The 15,958-nt window shown below is 43.2% G+C and overlaps 1 pseudogene; it reads left to right on the top strand.

Moving 5' to 3' along the window:
- LOC118395193 (dihydropyrimidine dehydrogenase [NADP(+)]-like) overlaps positions 1-15,958 on the top strand; it is a 173,147-nt pseudogene that overhangs the window by 25,610 nt on the left and 131,579 nt on the right.

The raw sequence follows: 15,958 nt of genomic DNA on the forward strand, positions 1-15,958 counted from the left end.
TATTACCGCGGTGTGCTGAGATGAATGATATTACCGTGGTGTGCTGAGATGAGTGATATTACCGTGGTGTGCTGAGATGAGTGATATTACCGTGGTGTGCTGAGATGAGTGATATTAACGTGGTGTGCTGAGATGAGTGATATTAACGTGGTGTGCTGAGATGAGTGATATTACTGTGGTGTGCTGAGATTAGTGATATTACCGTGGTGTGCTGAGATTAGTGATATTACCGTGGTGTGCTGAGATTAGTGATATTACCGTGGTGTGCTGAGATTAGTGATATTACCGTGGTGTGCTGAGATGAGTGATATTACCGTGGTGTGCTGAGATGAGTGATATTACCGTGGTGTGCTGAGATTAGTGATATTACAGTGGTGTGCTGAGATGAGTGATATTACTGTGGTGTGCTGAGATTAGTGATATTACCGTGGTGTGCTGAGATTAGTGATATTACCGTGGTGTGCTGAGATTAGTGATATTACCGTGGTGTGCTGAGATTAGTGATATTACCGTGGTGTGCTGAGATTAGTGATATTACCGTGGTGTGCTGAGATTAGTGATATTACCGTGGTGTGCTGAGATTAGTGATATTACCGTGGTGTGCTGAGATTAGTGATATTACCGTGGTGTGCTGAGATTAGTGATATTACCGTGGTGTGCTGAGATTAGTGGTATTAACGTGGTGTGCTGAGATTAGTGATATTACCGTGGTGTGCTGAGATTAGTGATATTACCGTGGTGTGCTGAGATTAGTGGTATTAACGTGGTGTGCTGAGATTTAGTGCCGCCTTAAGGGTGGACACTTTTCTGTCGTTTTTATGACGCTGTCTTAGTCTTGGTTTTCTCCCTGGCTAGTTTGGGATAGCATTTGTTTATGTTTCTGCTCAGGGCTGTTGGTGTGTTGGTGATAGTCGTGTGTTGTTCATATCCCAATGAGACTACCCAATGAGACTAAACAATTCTAGTTCAGAAAGGGAACAACTTGGTGTTAGTCTGAGCTGGGATGATTTCATTTGACGTTCAACATAAGGAGTTTACGTTGAGGGAGTTGAAAAGTCTGTGTAAATGTACAGACATTGAACCAAGCTGTGATCACAAAGTCATCATTGTGAATTCCAGTCCCACTTCTACATGCTAATTGAGCACTCATAACAGGTCCACTACAACAGTCTGATTCTAGACAAGACATCAAACTACATATTTTGTGTGTACACATTTTCAATCTCCTTTTTAATGTGATTAAGGATGCATTTGGAAGTCTGTGCTCGGGCCTTTTATCATGGCCGCCAGGCCTGAAAAAACACAGGTGAGCTCAGAGCTGTTCAGGAAGAGACCCTTTGTTAGTGGTACTCTAGATCCTGGCACACACTGCCGCGGGACATTTACCAATCATGATCAAATAGTATTCCCTGTGCGTTATTTTCACTTGACACTTGGAGAGCTTACAGGCTGCTGGTCAGAAAAGTGTAAATGATAGAACGAGAGAGGGAGAGAGAGCGTGAAAGAGAGAGGGAGAAAGAGGGTGAAAGAGAGAGGCTGAGAGAGGGTGAGAGAGAAAGGCTGAGAGAGGGTGAAAGAGAGAGAGAGAGGTTGAAAGAGAGAGGCTGAGAGAGGTTGAAAGGCGAGAGGGAGAGCGAGGGAGAGAGAGGGTGAAAGAGAGAGGCTGAGAGAGGGTGAAAGAGAGAGGCTGAGAGAAGGTGAAAGAGAGAGGGAGAGAGAGGGTGAAAGAGAGAGGCTGAGAGAGGGTGAAAGAGAGAGGCGAAGAGAGGGTGAAAGAGGGACTGAGAGAGAGTGAAAGAGAGAGGCTGAGAGAGGGTGAAAGAGAGAGACTGAGAGAGGGTTAAAGAGGGACTGAGAGAGGGTGAAAGAGAGAGGCTGAAGAGAGGGTGAGAGAGACTGAGAGAGGGAGAGAGAGGGTGAAAGAGAGAGGCTGAGAGAGGGAAAGGTAAAGAGAAATAAAGGGATAGAGAGGATCTCTCATCTGTCAGTTTTCTCGTGTTAACTTTGAAAGTGATGCATCTTCATTTGATGAGGAAAAAGAAAATATGAGGAAAAAGATAAACGTCAATTAATTAAACCAACAAAAAACACCTAATTTACCTCACCAACATCTGTCCATTTGTTAAGTCTGTTTACGTTGACTAGTTCAACAAGGAAAACATAAAACAAGCTTCACAGAGGATGCTAAATCCCGCCCCCTGCTTTCTTTCTCTCTCTTTCAATCTCTCTGAGGTCTTGACATTTGTAGACAGGTCTCGCAGCACTGCATCCATTTTGTTACTTCATGAATATTTAATCAGGCCCTGCCAAATTAGCCCATGTATAATTTAGTGGCGGCATGTTGTTGTCTACCAATATGGCGTCTCCGCCGCCATTATGGAGTCATCAGTATTTATAACAAGTATTAGTCTTCCCTCTCTCTCGGTTGGTGCAGAGATACATGGTGGCGAGGACGGACCGATCATCAGTCAGCCGTTTGTTTTCCGACCCCGCTGTCTCCACGGAGACAAAGGGACAAATCATTAAGTTAGCATAGACAGTGACACGCCATGCCTCTTTCGTCCAATCAGGACTGCCGGATGGATTGGTAACTCTTTACAGCCTTAATGTAGTTAGGACTTTCCATTGTAGTGATACAGGGAGGTGGGTGGTATCATATGTGCCTTAACTTTGATGTAAAAATGGATGCCTCTTCCTTATAATTGTGGCATATCATAACAGAGAAATAAATCAATATCAGTCGATTGGTATATTGTGAATGTAATCATGTATTCATCCCCACAGGTGTCTGAAATGTGCTGAAGCACCATGCTAGAAGAGCTGCCTCACCAACCTGGACATCAAGGCCTTCATCCCCAGCATCTCAAACAAGGCAAGAAACCTATTTCTCACTGGGTCTTGGTGATAATGTACATACAGTAACAGGTATACATTGACATTGTATACCTGCGTGCAGAGCCGTTGTGTAGTGGTAACATTCCCCAGCATAGTCACATATGCGACTCCCAACCGTTCCCACTGTTTCTCTCCCACGTGACTGTCTCTGATTTACAGTCTGTGTCAAAACACCTACAAATATATATATATAGCCATTGTATACCGTCAAACTCAAAGACAATGCTGATTTGAACATTCATTCTGAACTACTTATTATACTACATAAGTTGAACAATTGAATCTTGACCCTTTCTTCAGCTCACTATGTTGCTTCAATATCAATATGTGTCTGTGTTTGTATGCGTCAAACTACTATGGGGCGGCCAAGGCCATCCTATCGGACAACTTCGTGAGGCTGATGGGCTGTGTGGGATGGTGGGCCCCACGTAGGAGCTCTGTGTGGGGGGCTGCAACCTCTTTGCCTCCGAGGAAGGACCCATCAACATTGGGGGCCTGCAGCAGTTTGCTGTTGAGGTAATGTATTGCATTTTGGCAAGAGAGATGCATACTTTTGACCTCAGTATTGAACTGCAAAAAAAAATAGAAAGAGAACACATTTGCACATTTTTGTTCTAGCCCAGAACTATGTTGGCTGAAATCCAGAGCTGTTTGACATGAAAAGGAGTGGACTGTTGGCACAAACATACTGGTACCCAGGCTAAGAACTTTCAGCTACACTATTACACTACAATCTGTGAAGCATTGCCAGGTTGTTGCTGTAAATGACAATGTATTCTCAGTCAACTCACCTGGTAATATAAAGGAATGAATCAAGTCAAATTGTACCGATGGTCCTGATATAACAACTACTGCTCCCTGTCCTGTATTGTTTTAGTTGGGAAAAAAACACTCAGTCACTCTCTCCCCCATCTGCTTCCTTTCTCTCTTCCCTGTCCTCCCTCTCTTCCCTGATCCCCTTCCTCCTCTCCCCAGTCCCACTCCTTCCTTCTCTGGGTTGTAAAGTGCGTGTCTCCATCAGAGTGACAGCTCCTCTCTTCCTAAATGCTAAAGGTCACAGATGTTTATCAAACTCATGATTAGATAACCCCTTCTGAGAGGGCCATCACAATCCTGCCTCCACAAACACACGCACATGCACCCATATAATCACACACACACGCGAGCACGTGCACGCACGTACACACAGACCTACACACAAACACACTCTCACTCTCTCTCTCTAACACACACAATCATAAACAGACACACATAATACAGGCACACACACATAAACACACACACATAAATACACACACTCGCTCCTCAGGTTAGTCCTCCAATACAGGAGAAAAGGGCATTGCCTCGATTGAAGTTAGTTGGAAACAAGGGGCTTCTGTGAGCACTAAATCCCATTAGTTGTCACAGGACATCCCAGCCTGCCCAGGTAAACAGTGTAAACAGTGAGGGAGAGAGTGGGATGCCGACAGTACACAGGGATCCCTATACAGTAGGTACAGGAGAAAGAGTCAAATTAATACCCAACATTCTGAAAATACACTATATATACAAAAGTATTTGGACACCCCTTCAAATTTGTGAATTCAGACATTTCATCCACATCTGTTGCTGACAGGTGTATAAAATCAAGCACAAAGCCATAGACAAACAATCTCCGTAAACAAACATTGGCGGTAGAATGGCCTTACTGAAGAGCTCAGTGACTTTCAACGTAGAACTGTCATAGGATACCACCTTTCCAACAAGTTAGTTCGTCAAATTTCTGCCCTGCTAGAGCTGCCCGGTCAATTTTAAGTGCTGTTATTGTGAAGTGGAAACGTCTAGGAGCAACAACAGAGCCCTGACCTCAACCACATCGAACACTTTTTGGGATGAATTAGAACGCCAACTGCAAGCCAGGACTATTTCGCCCAACATCAGTGCCCGACCTCACTAATGCTCTTGTGACTGAATGGAAGCAAGTCCCCTCAACAATGTTCCAACATCTAGTGGAAAGCCTTCACAGAAGAGTGGATGCTGTTATAGCAGCAAAGGGCGGACCAACTCCATATTAATATCCATGATTTTGCAATTAGATGTTCGACGAGCAGGTGTCCACATACTTTTGGTCATGTAGTGTATTTAATTTAGCCGACCTTACTTGTCCGATATCCAGGCTATTCAGCTCACATTCTGTAGCTGTGCATAATTAATTAAGGTTCCATTATCATAGCATCCACATAAAAACAATTACCATATTGTGTCAGAGGTTCCCTTGTAAATACAATTATGATACTGTAAACTATCATAACTGCAATAACTGCAGGTGTGGTAGCATGGCTCAACACAGACCCACCACCAAAAGCATCAGTCCTCCATCTCAATAAGTACCCGTGGGTTTAAAGATTGACTGTAATAATTTTGTTAAATTTCAGCTGGTCAATTCCTCTCTTGTCAAATGTCACATAATAATGTGCTATTCCTCTTTTGGAATGCCCCTCTCATTAAAACCCCAGCCCACACAGGGCTTTGACCTTTGTCCAATGAGACAACCATAAATGTCAAGTCCATATTAAATTCTCCCTGCCCTGAAAAGGATACTGTACATTTTTTTTTTCTCCTTCACCATTTTTGCTTTAACATTTAGACATTCTGTTGTTTTTCATTCCAGATTTACATCAAGATGGTAATTCCCGAGGTTCGTAATCCTGACCTGCTGCCTCCAGATCAGATGTCGGACAGCTTTCATGTCAAGATCGCTATGATTGGCTGTGGCCCGGTGACCGTCAACTGGCCTCCTGCCTGGCCACACTGCGGTATGACATCACTGTGTTCAATTAACAGGCATATATTGGAGGTTTGAGGTAGATGGGCTCAATTAGTATTACTAATTTCCAGTGAGTAACGATAATTTGGCTATATACACAGGGTACCAGTACCGAGTCGATGTGCAGGGGTAAGGACGTAATTGAAGTAGATACTTTTAGTCATGTAATGTATGTGGACACCTGCTCGTCGAACATCTCATTCCAAAATCATGGGCATTAATATGGAGTTGGTTCCCCATTTGCTGCTATAACCGCCTCCACACTTCTGGGGAAGGCTTTCCACTACATGTAGGAACATGCTTCCAATGCCACAAAAGCATTAGTGATGTCAGGCACTGACGTTGGGCAATTAGGCCTGGCTCGCAGTCAGCGTTCCAATTCATCCCAAAGGTGTTCGATTGGATTGAGGTCAGGGTTCTGTGCAGACAAGTCAAGTTCTTCCACACTGATCTTGACAAACCATTTCTGTATGGACCTCGCATTGTCATGCTGAAACAGGAAAGGGCCTTCTCCAAACTGTTGCCACAAAGTTGGAAGCACAGAATCCTCTTGAATGTCATTGTATGCTGTGAAATAAAAGTAACAAGTAATTAAAGTGCAGCAGTAAAATAACAATAGTGAGACTATATACTAGGGGGTACCAGTACAGAGGTTGTTGTCCTGGCACCACATGGCCAGGTCTCTGACCTCCTCCCTTTAGGCTGTCTCGTCGTGGGCGGTGATCAGGCCTACCACTATTGTGTCATCGACAAATGTAATGATGGTGTTGGAGTCGTGCCTGGCCGTGCAGTCATGAGTGAACAGGGAGTACAGGAGGGGACTGAGCACGCACCCCTGAGGGGCCCCTGTGTTGAGGATCAGCATGGCAGATGTGTTGTTACCTTCCCTTACCACCTGGGGCCAGCCCGTCAGGAAGTCCAGGATCCAGGGAGGTGTTTAGTCCCAGGGTCCTTAGCTTATTGATGAGCTTTGAGGGCACTATGGTGTTGAACGCTGAGTTGTAGTCAATGAACAGCATTCTCACATAGGTGTTCCTTTTGTCCAAGTGGGAAAGAACAGTGTGGAGTGCAATAGAGATTGCATCATCTGTGGATCTTTTGGGCGGTATACAAATTTGAGTGGGTCTAGAGTTTCTGGGATAATGGTGTGAGCCACGACCAGCCGTTCGAAGCACTTCATGGCTACAGACATGGATTAACTTCTTATGTCTGCCATCCCGTTAACCTCTTGAAGCTAGGGGGCACTATTTTTATGTTTGTACACCTAGCATCAAGTAGCTTGGTCACGAAAATCAGAAAAGCAATCAAATTAATCGTTTACCTTTGATGATCTTCGGATGTTTTCACTCACGAGACTCCCAGTTACACAATAAATGTTCCTTTTGTTCCATAAAGATTATTTTTATAACCAAAATACCTCTGTTTGTTTTGCGCATTATGTTCAGAAATCCACAGGAAAGAGTTGTCACGACAACGCAGACAAATTCCATATATATATATATATATCACTAGCCACTTTAAACAATGCTACCTTATATAATGTTACTTACCCTACATTATTCATATCATATGCATACGTATATACTGTACTCTACATCATCGACTGCATCCTTATGTAATACATGTATCACTAGCCACTTTAACTATGCCACTTTGTTTACTTTGTCTACATACTCATCTCATATGTATATACTGTACTCGATACCATCTACTGTATGCTGCTCTGTACCATCACTCATTCATATATCCTTATGCACATATTCCTTATCCCCTTACTGTGTATAAGACAGTAGTTTTGGAATTGTTAGTTAGATTACTTGTTGGTTATCACTGCATTGTCGGAACTAGAAGCACAAGCATTTCGCTACACTCGCATTAACATCTGCTAACCATGTGTATGTGACAAATAAAATTTTATTTGATTTGATTTTGATTTGAATAGTATCCGTAATGTCCACAGAAACATGTCAAACGTTTTTTATAATCAATCCTCAAGTTGTTTTTAAAATATATAATCAATAATATATCAACCGCAACTGTCTTTTTCAGTAGGAGAGGGAAAGGCAATGGCTGCCCAAACTCTGTTACGCATACAAAACACTGCTGGCACCCGGCCATACAATGACGCGATGTTATCTTTCTCGCTCATTTTTCTAAATAAAAGCCTGAAACTATGTTTAAAGACTGTTGACACCTTGAGGAAGTGATAAGAAAATTAATCTGGTTGATATCCCTTTAAATAGAGCAAATGCAGGCTATGGAACATGGAGTTTTCAAAATAGAAACCACTTCCTGGTTTGATTTTCCTCAGGGTTTCGCCTGCAATGTCAGTTCTGTTATACTCACAGACAATATTTTGAGTTTTGGAAACTTGTGTTTTCTATCCAATACTAATAATAATATGCATATATTAGCAACTGAGACTGAGGAACAGGTCGTTTAGTTTGGGCAACTTATTCATCCAAGCTGAAATAAATAACAGTAATCAGATAAATGAAAGTAAAGTCACGACATATTGTCACGGGATATTGTTATCCACATCAGTACCAACAATGTTAGGATGAAACAGTCAGAGGTCACCAAGAGCAACATAACTTCAGCGTGTAACTTAGCTAGAAGGATGTGTTGGCATCGAGTAATTATCTCTGAGTGATGAACAGCAGACTCGCACATCTCAATCGCTGGTTGAAAATATTTTTCTGCCCCTCCTAAAAGATCAAATGTGTGTATAACTGGTCCTCTTTCTGGGACTCCCATAAAAACAGGATCAAGCCTGGCCTGCTGATGAGTGACGGACTCCATCCAAGCTGGAAGGGTGCTGTCATCTCATCTATCAACATAGACAGGGCTCATTTACACAAAAAAATACTGTGTTTTCGTCTTTTGAGCTTCATGTCATGAAATCTACGCAGCCTTCTAAATCACTTTTTATAGATACTGTTTCAGGCCTCCTGGGCTGTATACAGTGTTCCTCACTGAGTTCCCTGAATTCCTATCCGACCTCATAGTCATGGCAGATAATATTCACATTTTTGTTGAAAGGCTTTCGGAGCCATCATCGGCTCAATGGGGTTTGTCCAACGTGTTTTCAGACCTACACATACCCTGGGTCTAGTTTTGTCCCGTGGAGTAGATAATTCTGAATCTAAATGTTTTTCCTCATATTCCTGGACTATCTGACCGCCATCTTGTTACCTTCTTGTTACATTTGCAACAAATAATAACAACAAATAATCTGTAAGCCTGGAAGCAAGCTTCCAGAAAATTAGAACAGAAATGGCACTACACCAAACTGGAAGTCTTCTGACTAGCTTGGAAAGACAGTACCATGTAATATCAAAGAGCCCTCACAGCTGCTTGATTACCCTACTTTTCCAACCTAATTGAGGAGAATAAAAACAATAAAAATATATTTTTGATACTGTCGCAAAGCTAACTAAAAGGCAGCATTTCCCAAGTGAGGATGGCCTTCACTTCAGCGTGATTAATTAATTAACTTATTTGAAGAAAACATCATGATCATTAAGAATACAAATTTCAGACTCCTATTTGAATCTTGGTATTTCTCCAAGACTCAATTGTCCTGAGTCTGGCCAGAACTGCCAGGACCTAGGATCAATTGAGACAATCAAGTTTTTTAATCCTGTATCTCTCGACACATTCACAAACATAGTCATGGCCTCTAAACCTTCCAGTCCGGACTTGACCTACTTGACTTCAACTCAGCTACTGAAACAATCGTAAGTTTCGGTGTTCTTCAAGGCTCTGTTTTAGGACCACTATTACTTTCACTATATATTCTACCTCTGGTGATGTCATTTGGAAACACAATGTCAACTTCCACTTGCGGACGACACATAGCTGTACATTTTGATGAAACATGATGATGAAGTACCAAAATTGCTTATCCTTGAAGCTAGTGTTTCAGACATAACGAAGTGGATGGCGGGAAACATTTTACTTTTAAACTAGTTTTAAACAGAGATGCAATTTCTAGGTCTTAAGAATCAAAAAGCTCTGCTATTTGAGCTGACAATTAATTTTGATGGTTGTACAGTCGTCTCAAATAAAACTGTGAAAGACTTCGGCTTTACACTGGATCCAAATCACTCTTAATGAACATATCAATAATATTTCAAGGGCAGCTTTGTTCCATCTTCATAACATTGTTGTCTACAAATGCAGAAAAACGAATCCATGCTTTTGTCACTTCTAGATTAGACTACTACAATGCCCTACTCTCCGGCTACCCAGATAAAGCATTAAATGAACTTCAGTTAGAGCTAAATATGGCTGCTAGAATCTTGACTAGAACCCCAAAATTCGATCATTTTACTCCAGTGCTAGCCTCTCTACACTGGCTTCCTGTTAATGCTCGGTGATTTCATGGTTTTACTGCTAACCTACAAAGCACTACATGGACTTGCTCCTACCTTTCTCTCCGATTTGGTCCTACCGTACATACCTTCACGTACACTACGGTCACAAGACCCAGGCCTCCTTATTGTCCTGAGAATTTTTAAACAAACAGCTGTAGGCAGGGCTTTCTCCTATAGAGCTCAGTTTTTGTGGAATGGTCTGCCTATCCATTTGAGAGACGCAGATTCGGTCTCAATCTATAAATCTTTACTGAAGATTAATCTCTTCAGTAGTTTCTATGATTGAGTGTAGTCTGGTCCAGGTAGTGGTGAACCGCCCTTGTTGTCTCTGCATGGCCAGCTCCCCTCTCTCCACTGGGATTATGTGCCTCTGACCGTACTACGGGGGCTGAGTCACTGGTTTAGTAGTGTTCTTCCATGCCGTCGCTAGGAGGGGTGCGTCACTTCGTTCCAGGATTATTTTGCTATACCCGACTTGAATGGGTTGAGTCACTGATGTGATCTTCCTGTCACGCTCGTGCGGTGGAGAAGATCTTTCATGGGCTATACTCAGCCTTGACTCAGAGTAGTAAATTGGTGTTCTGTTGATATCCCTCTAGTGGTGTGGGGGCTGTGCTTTAGCAAAGTGGGTGAGGTTATATCCTGCCTGGTTGGCCCTGTCTCGGGGTATCGTCGGACAGGGACATAGTTCCCCCCCAACTCAGCCTCCAGTATCTATGCTGCAATAGTCTATGTGCCGGGGGGCTAGGATCACGTAAAATTCTCCTGTGTTATCTGGTGTCCTTTGTGTAAGTACGCTCTATCTAATTCTCCCATATCTCTCTCTCTCTCTCTCTCCACTCCCAGAGGACATGAGCCCTAGGACCATGCCTCAGATCTACCTGGCCTGAGGACTCCTGGTTGCCCCCATCCCCAGTCCACCTGGTCGTGCTGCTGATCAAGTTTCTGCTGTTTTGTCTGTGGCTATGGAACTCTGACCTGTTCACTGGACACGCTACCTTGTCCCAGACCTGTTGTTCTCGACCCTCTCTCTCGCTCCCTCTCTCCCGCACCTGCTGTCTCGACCTCTGAATGCTTGGCTATGAAAAGCCAACTGACATTTACTCCTGAGGTGCTGACCTGTGGCACCCTCTATAACCACAGTTATTATTATTTAACCCTGTTGGTCATCTATCAATGTTTGAACATCTTGAAGAACGATCTGGTCTAAATGTCCATGTACTCTTATAATCTCCACCCTGCACAGCCAGAAGTGGACTGGCCACCCCTCAGAGCCTGGTCCTCTTTAGGTTCACCACTCACCACTCAAGACAAATCTTCAAACTGTCAGTCAGCTTACCAAGGTATTTACAAGCAGCACAGAAATGTAATGATCCACATGTATTGATTACATCTTTACTAATGCTGCAGATAGCTGCTCTAAAACAGTATCCAAATACATTGGATGTAGTGATCATAATGTAATAGCCATATCTAGGAAAACCAAAGTTCCTAAGGCTACAGGTATGCCTAATATAGTGTATAAGACGTCATACATCAAGTTTCATAGTGATTCCTTTGTTTAAAAGAAATGGCATATATTATATTATTATTTTAAATAATATTTTCTGGTCTGTGGTGTTTAATGAGGAGGAACCAGACACTGCAAGCAATAAGACAATGAATATAAAAACTGTTAAATCCCCATGGATTGATGAGGAATTTAAAAATGTTATGGGTGAGAGGGATGAGGCAAATTGAATTGCAAATAAGTCTGGCTACTTGGCCGATTGGCAAACATACTGTAAATTGAGAAATCATGTAACTAAATTGAACAAAAAGAAGAAGAAACTGTACTAATATGAAATGATATGAAGAATGATAGTTAAACGCTTTGGACCAGCCTTTACTGATTCCAACAGCCGACCAATCAGCATGTTACTAACCCTAAGTAAACCTTTGAGAAAAAAATGTGTTGACTAAATAGAAGGCTATTTCACAGTAAACAAATGAACAGCAGATTTTAAGCATGCTTATAGAGAAGGGAATTCAACATACAGTGTTTAAGGCACAAATGACTGGCTAAGAAAAGATAATGAAACGTTTGTGGAAGCTGTTTTGTTAGACTTCAGTGCAGCTTTTGACATTATCGTCATATTCTGCTGCTGGAGAAAAACCTGTGTGTGATGGCTTTCATCCCCTACTAACATTAATCATATGCATGTCAAGCTCTCTTGGCTCAAAGTAGTGTAGCGATTCACTTCATCACTACTTGTATTTGTGAGAAGTACTGACATGTTGAATGCACCTAGCTGTCTGTTTCAACTATTAGCACAGAGGTCAGACACCCATGCATACACAAGACATGCCATCAGAGGTCTCTTCACAGTCCCCAAGTCCAGAACACTATGGGACTATGGGAGACGCACAGTACTATATAAAGCCGTAACTGTATGGAACTCTATTCCACATGAAGTAACTCCTGCAATTGATTTCTGTTAAAAAAAAACGGATAAAAATAAATATTTGACTCTTGTTCATGTAGTGTATATATACTGAACAAAAATATAAAGGCAACATGAGATGGCAAAGGGGGTAATGTTGGCCTTGTTCAATAATTAGGTTGAGGTTCAGCTGTGTGAATCCTTTTGGCATAGCTCCAATGCCTAAGTAAGCCTAGACAAAAATGTACAGGTATGTGTCCAAATGATATATATACTCCCACACACATAAACAGGTACACACACACACACACACACACACACACACACACACACACACACACACACACACACACACACACACACACACACACACACACACACACACACACACACACACACACACACACACACACACACACACACCAAACCATAGACACACTATGCTCACACACAACACTCTCACTGTCAAGAACTATGCACCCATCACCAGGAAAATGTCAGTGACATTAATAACGACAAAAGCAACCTAAAGCCCTAAACAAACAGGTACAGGGCAGAGAAAACAATTAGAAGCTACAGTGGGGAAAGCTAAGTGACAAAGACACTTCCTCCGGCGTGGGGCATCCATCTGGTCATTGTCTGAATGCCATAGCCAGGAAAAAGGCCAATCAATACTAGTCATCCAGCTCACCTAACCGTGATTAATTTGATTTATTCCTAATTATTTATTTATTTGATGGAGAGAGAGAGAACAGAATGGAAGAGAGAGAGAGAAAAAGTAAGAGAGAGAAATAGATGGAGGTGGAGAGGGAGAGGGGTGAGAAAGAAAGATGGAGAGGGAGAAGAAAGGGAAGCATAGGGAGAAGAAAGAGATAAAAGAGAGAGAGAGAACATTCCTTGAGGTTGGCTAGACAGGAGTGAGGGGATGAAGGGAGGGGAGGTAGCTATTGCTTCTTGCCATCTGACCTTTTCTTCAAGGCTTTATTAATCTCCAGAAATAAATTCCGTTAAGATGGCCTCTCAATTAATTTAATTAAGAGAACGAGTGTGAGGGAAATGAGAAGGAAGACGTTGTCCCAACTTCACTCTATTACACCAGTGACAAACACAAACAAATAGGCCGCTGTCATGGCCGTGTCATTTGTCCATGTAGTTATCGAACCCCAGAGGAATGTTACCCGACCATGGTCCTATTGTCTCTGTCTCTGAACCTCACTGTGTGTATTTTATGTGATGAATGTCACTGATTATTCACTTACATCAGACACACATTTAACTTAACCCTAAATATCCATAACTTGCCCACTTTCAGGTTGTCAGAGAGAAGGGACTGGGTAATGAATGTGATGAGCCTGAACTCTCTGAAAGACAAGGAATTCCAGGCTGTCTTCATTGGAATTGGTCAGTCACTTGCATCTTTCATGTCTTACCTTACATAAAATATACAATATAGCCTCCCAGGTGGCGCAGTGGTTAAGGGCGCTGTACTGCAGCGCCAGCTGTGCCACCAGAGAATCTGGGTTCGCACCCAGGCTCTGTTGTAACCGGCCGTGACCGGGAGGTCTGTGGGGTGATGCGCAATTGTCCTAGCGTCGTCTGGGTTAGGGAGGGTTGGTCGGTAGGGATATTGACTCCTGTGGTGGCCGGGCGCAGTGCGCACTAACCAATGTTACACAGTGTTTCCTCTGACACATTGGTGCTTCTGGGTTGGAAGCGTGCTGTGTTAAGAAGCAGTGCGGCTTGGTTGGGTTGTGTATCAGAGGACGCAGTGATGAAACAAGATAGTAGCTACTAAACAATTGGATACCATGAAAATGGGGTAAATAAAAGATATAGTGTAGCTTGTTGTGCAAAACTTGATCCTTAACCAGATATGTTTTTTTTTTATAGTGTAAAACTTTTTGGTGGAATGTGCTGTGTTGCTGCCCGGGCAATTAAAATGTCCTGAAGACAACGTTAATTTGCTTTGACTCTAGTGTTCCATTTGTACAAAAAAATAAACCAAGCTAAGCATCACACCATTCTTCTGCCTAAATTCCCTTTAGGACACAAGGCGAGACCCAAATGCAGACACAGGAGGCAGATGGTTGAAAGACGATATTTTTTACATCAAAAGGGTTAGGCAAAAGGCCGGTTGGGGACAGGTGAGAGTTCATAAACCAGGTCCGAGTCCAAACAGTACCAGGTGATAGGCAGGCTCGAGGTCAGGACATGCAGGGGTTCAGAGAACAGGTCCAAGTCCAAACAGTACCAGGTGATAGGCAGGCTCGAGGTCAGGACAGGCAGGGGTTCAGAGAACAGGTCCAAGTCCAAACAGTACCAGGTGATAGGCAGGCTCGAGGTCAGGACAGGCAGGGGTTCAGAGAACAGGTCCAAGTCCAAACAGTACCAGGTGATAGGCAGGCTCGAGGTCAGGACAGGCAGGGGTTCAGAGAACAGGTCCAAGTCCAAACAGTACCAGGTGATAGGCAGGCTCGAGGTCAGGACAGGCAGGGGTTCAGAGAACAGGTCCAAGTCCAAACAGTACCAGGTGATAGGCAGGCTCGAGGTCAGGACAGGCAGTGGTCAGGCAGGCAGATATGGTGTCAGGACAGGCAAGGGTCAAAACCAGGAGGGCTAGGAAAAAACAGAGACTGGGAAAAATAGGAGCTAGGAGAAATGCTGGTTGACTTGGCAAAACAAGACGAACTGGCACAGAGAATCAGGAAACACAGGGTTAACTACGCCGGGGACTAATGGGGAAAACAGGAGACACCTGGAGGTGGGTGGAGACAATCACAAAGACAGGTGAAACAGATCAGGGTGTGACAAATTGCTTTCCGACCACTCCCTCCACACACCAAACGGAGTGCTGAGTGAGCACACGAGCTCCCGTTAGGCCTACAGAAATAAATGCCCATAAAAACATATCTAAATGATGGGATACACAAGCTACATTAACTGCCAAATGACGACCACTTCATCACATATTCAAAATGGACTGGTTAATTAAAGTAGGATAATATGTGTTCCAACAACGAGCTGCAGTTCAGGAATAATAATGCTCGTCAAACATCTCATTACAAAATTATGGGCAATAATATGAAGTTGGTCTGCCCTTTGCTGCTATAACAACCATCACGCATCTGGGAAGGCTTTCCACTAGATGTTGGACTGCGGGGACTTGCTTCCATTCAGCCACAAGAGCATTAGTGAGGTCGAGTACTGATGTTGGCCGATTAGGCATGGCTCGCAGTCAGCGTTCCAATTCATCCCAAAGGTGTTCGATGGGGTTGAGGTCAGGGCTCTGTGCAGGCCAGTCAAGTTCTTCAACACCATTCTCGACAAACTATTTATGTATGGACCTCGCTTTGTGCACAGGGGCATTGTCATGCTGAAACAGGAAAGGGCCTTCTACAAAATGTTGCCACAAAGTTGGAAGCACAGAATCCTCTTGAATGTCATTGTATGCTGTG

This window comes from Oncorhynchus keta, chromosome 15 (assembly GCF_023373465.1).
Source record: "Oncorhynchus keta strain PuntledgeMale-10-30-2019 chromosome 15, Oket_V2, whole genome shotgun sequence".
In the NCBI taxonomy this organism is placed as follows: domain Eukaryota; kingdom Metazoa; phylum Chordata; class Actinopteri; order Salmoniformes; family Salmonidae; genus Oncorhynchus; species Oncorhynchus keta.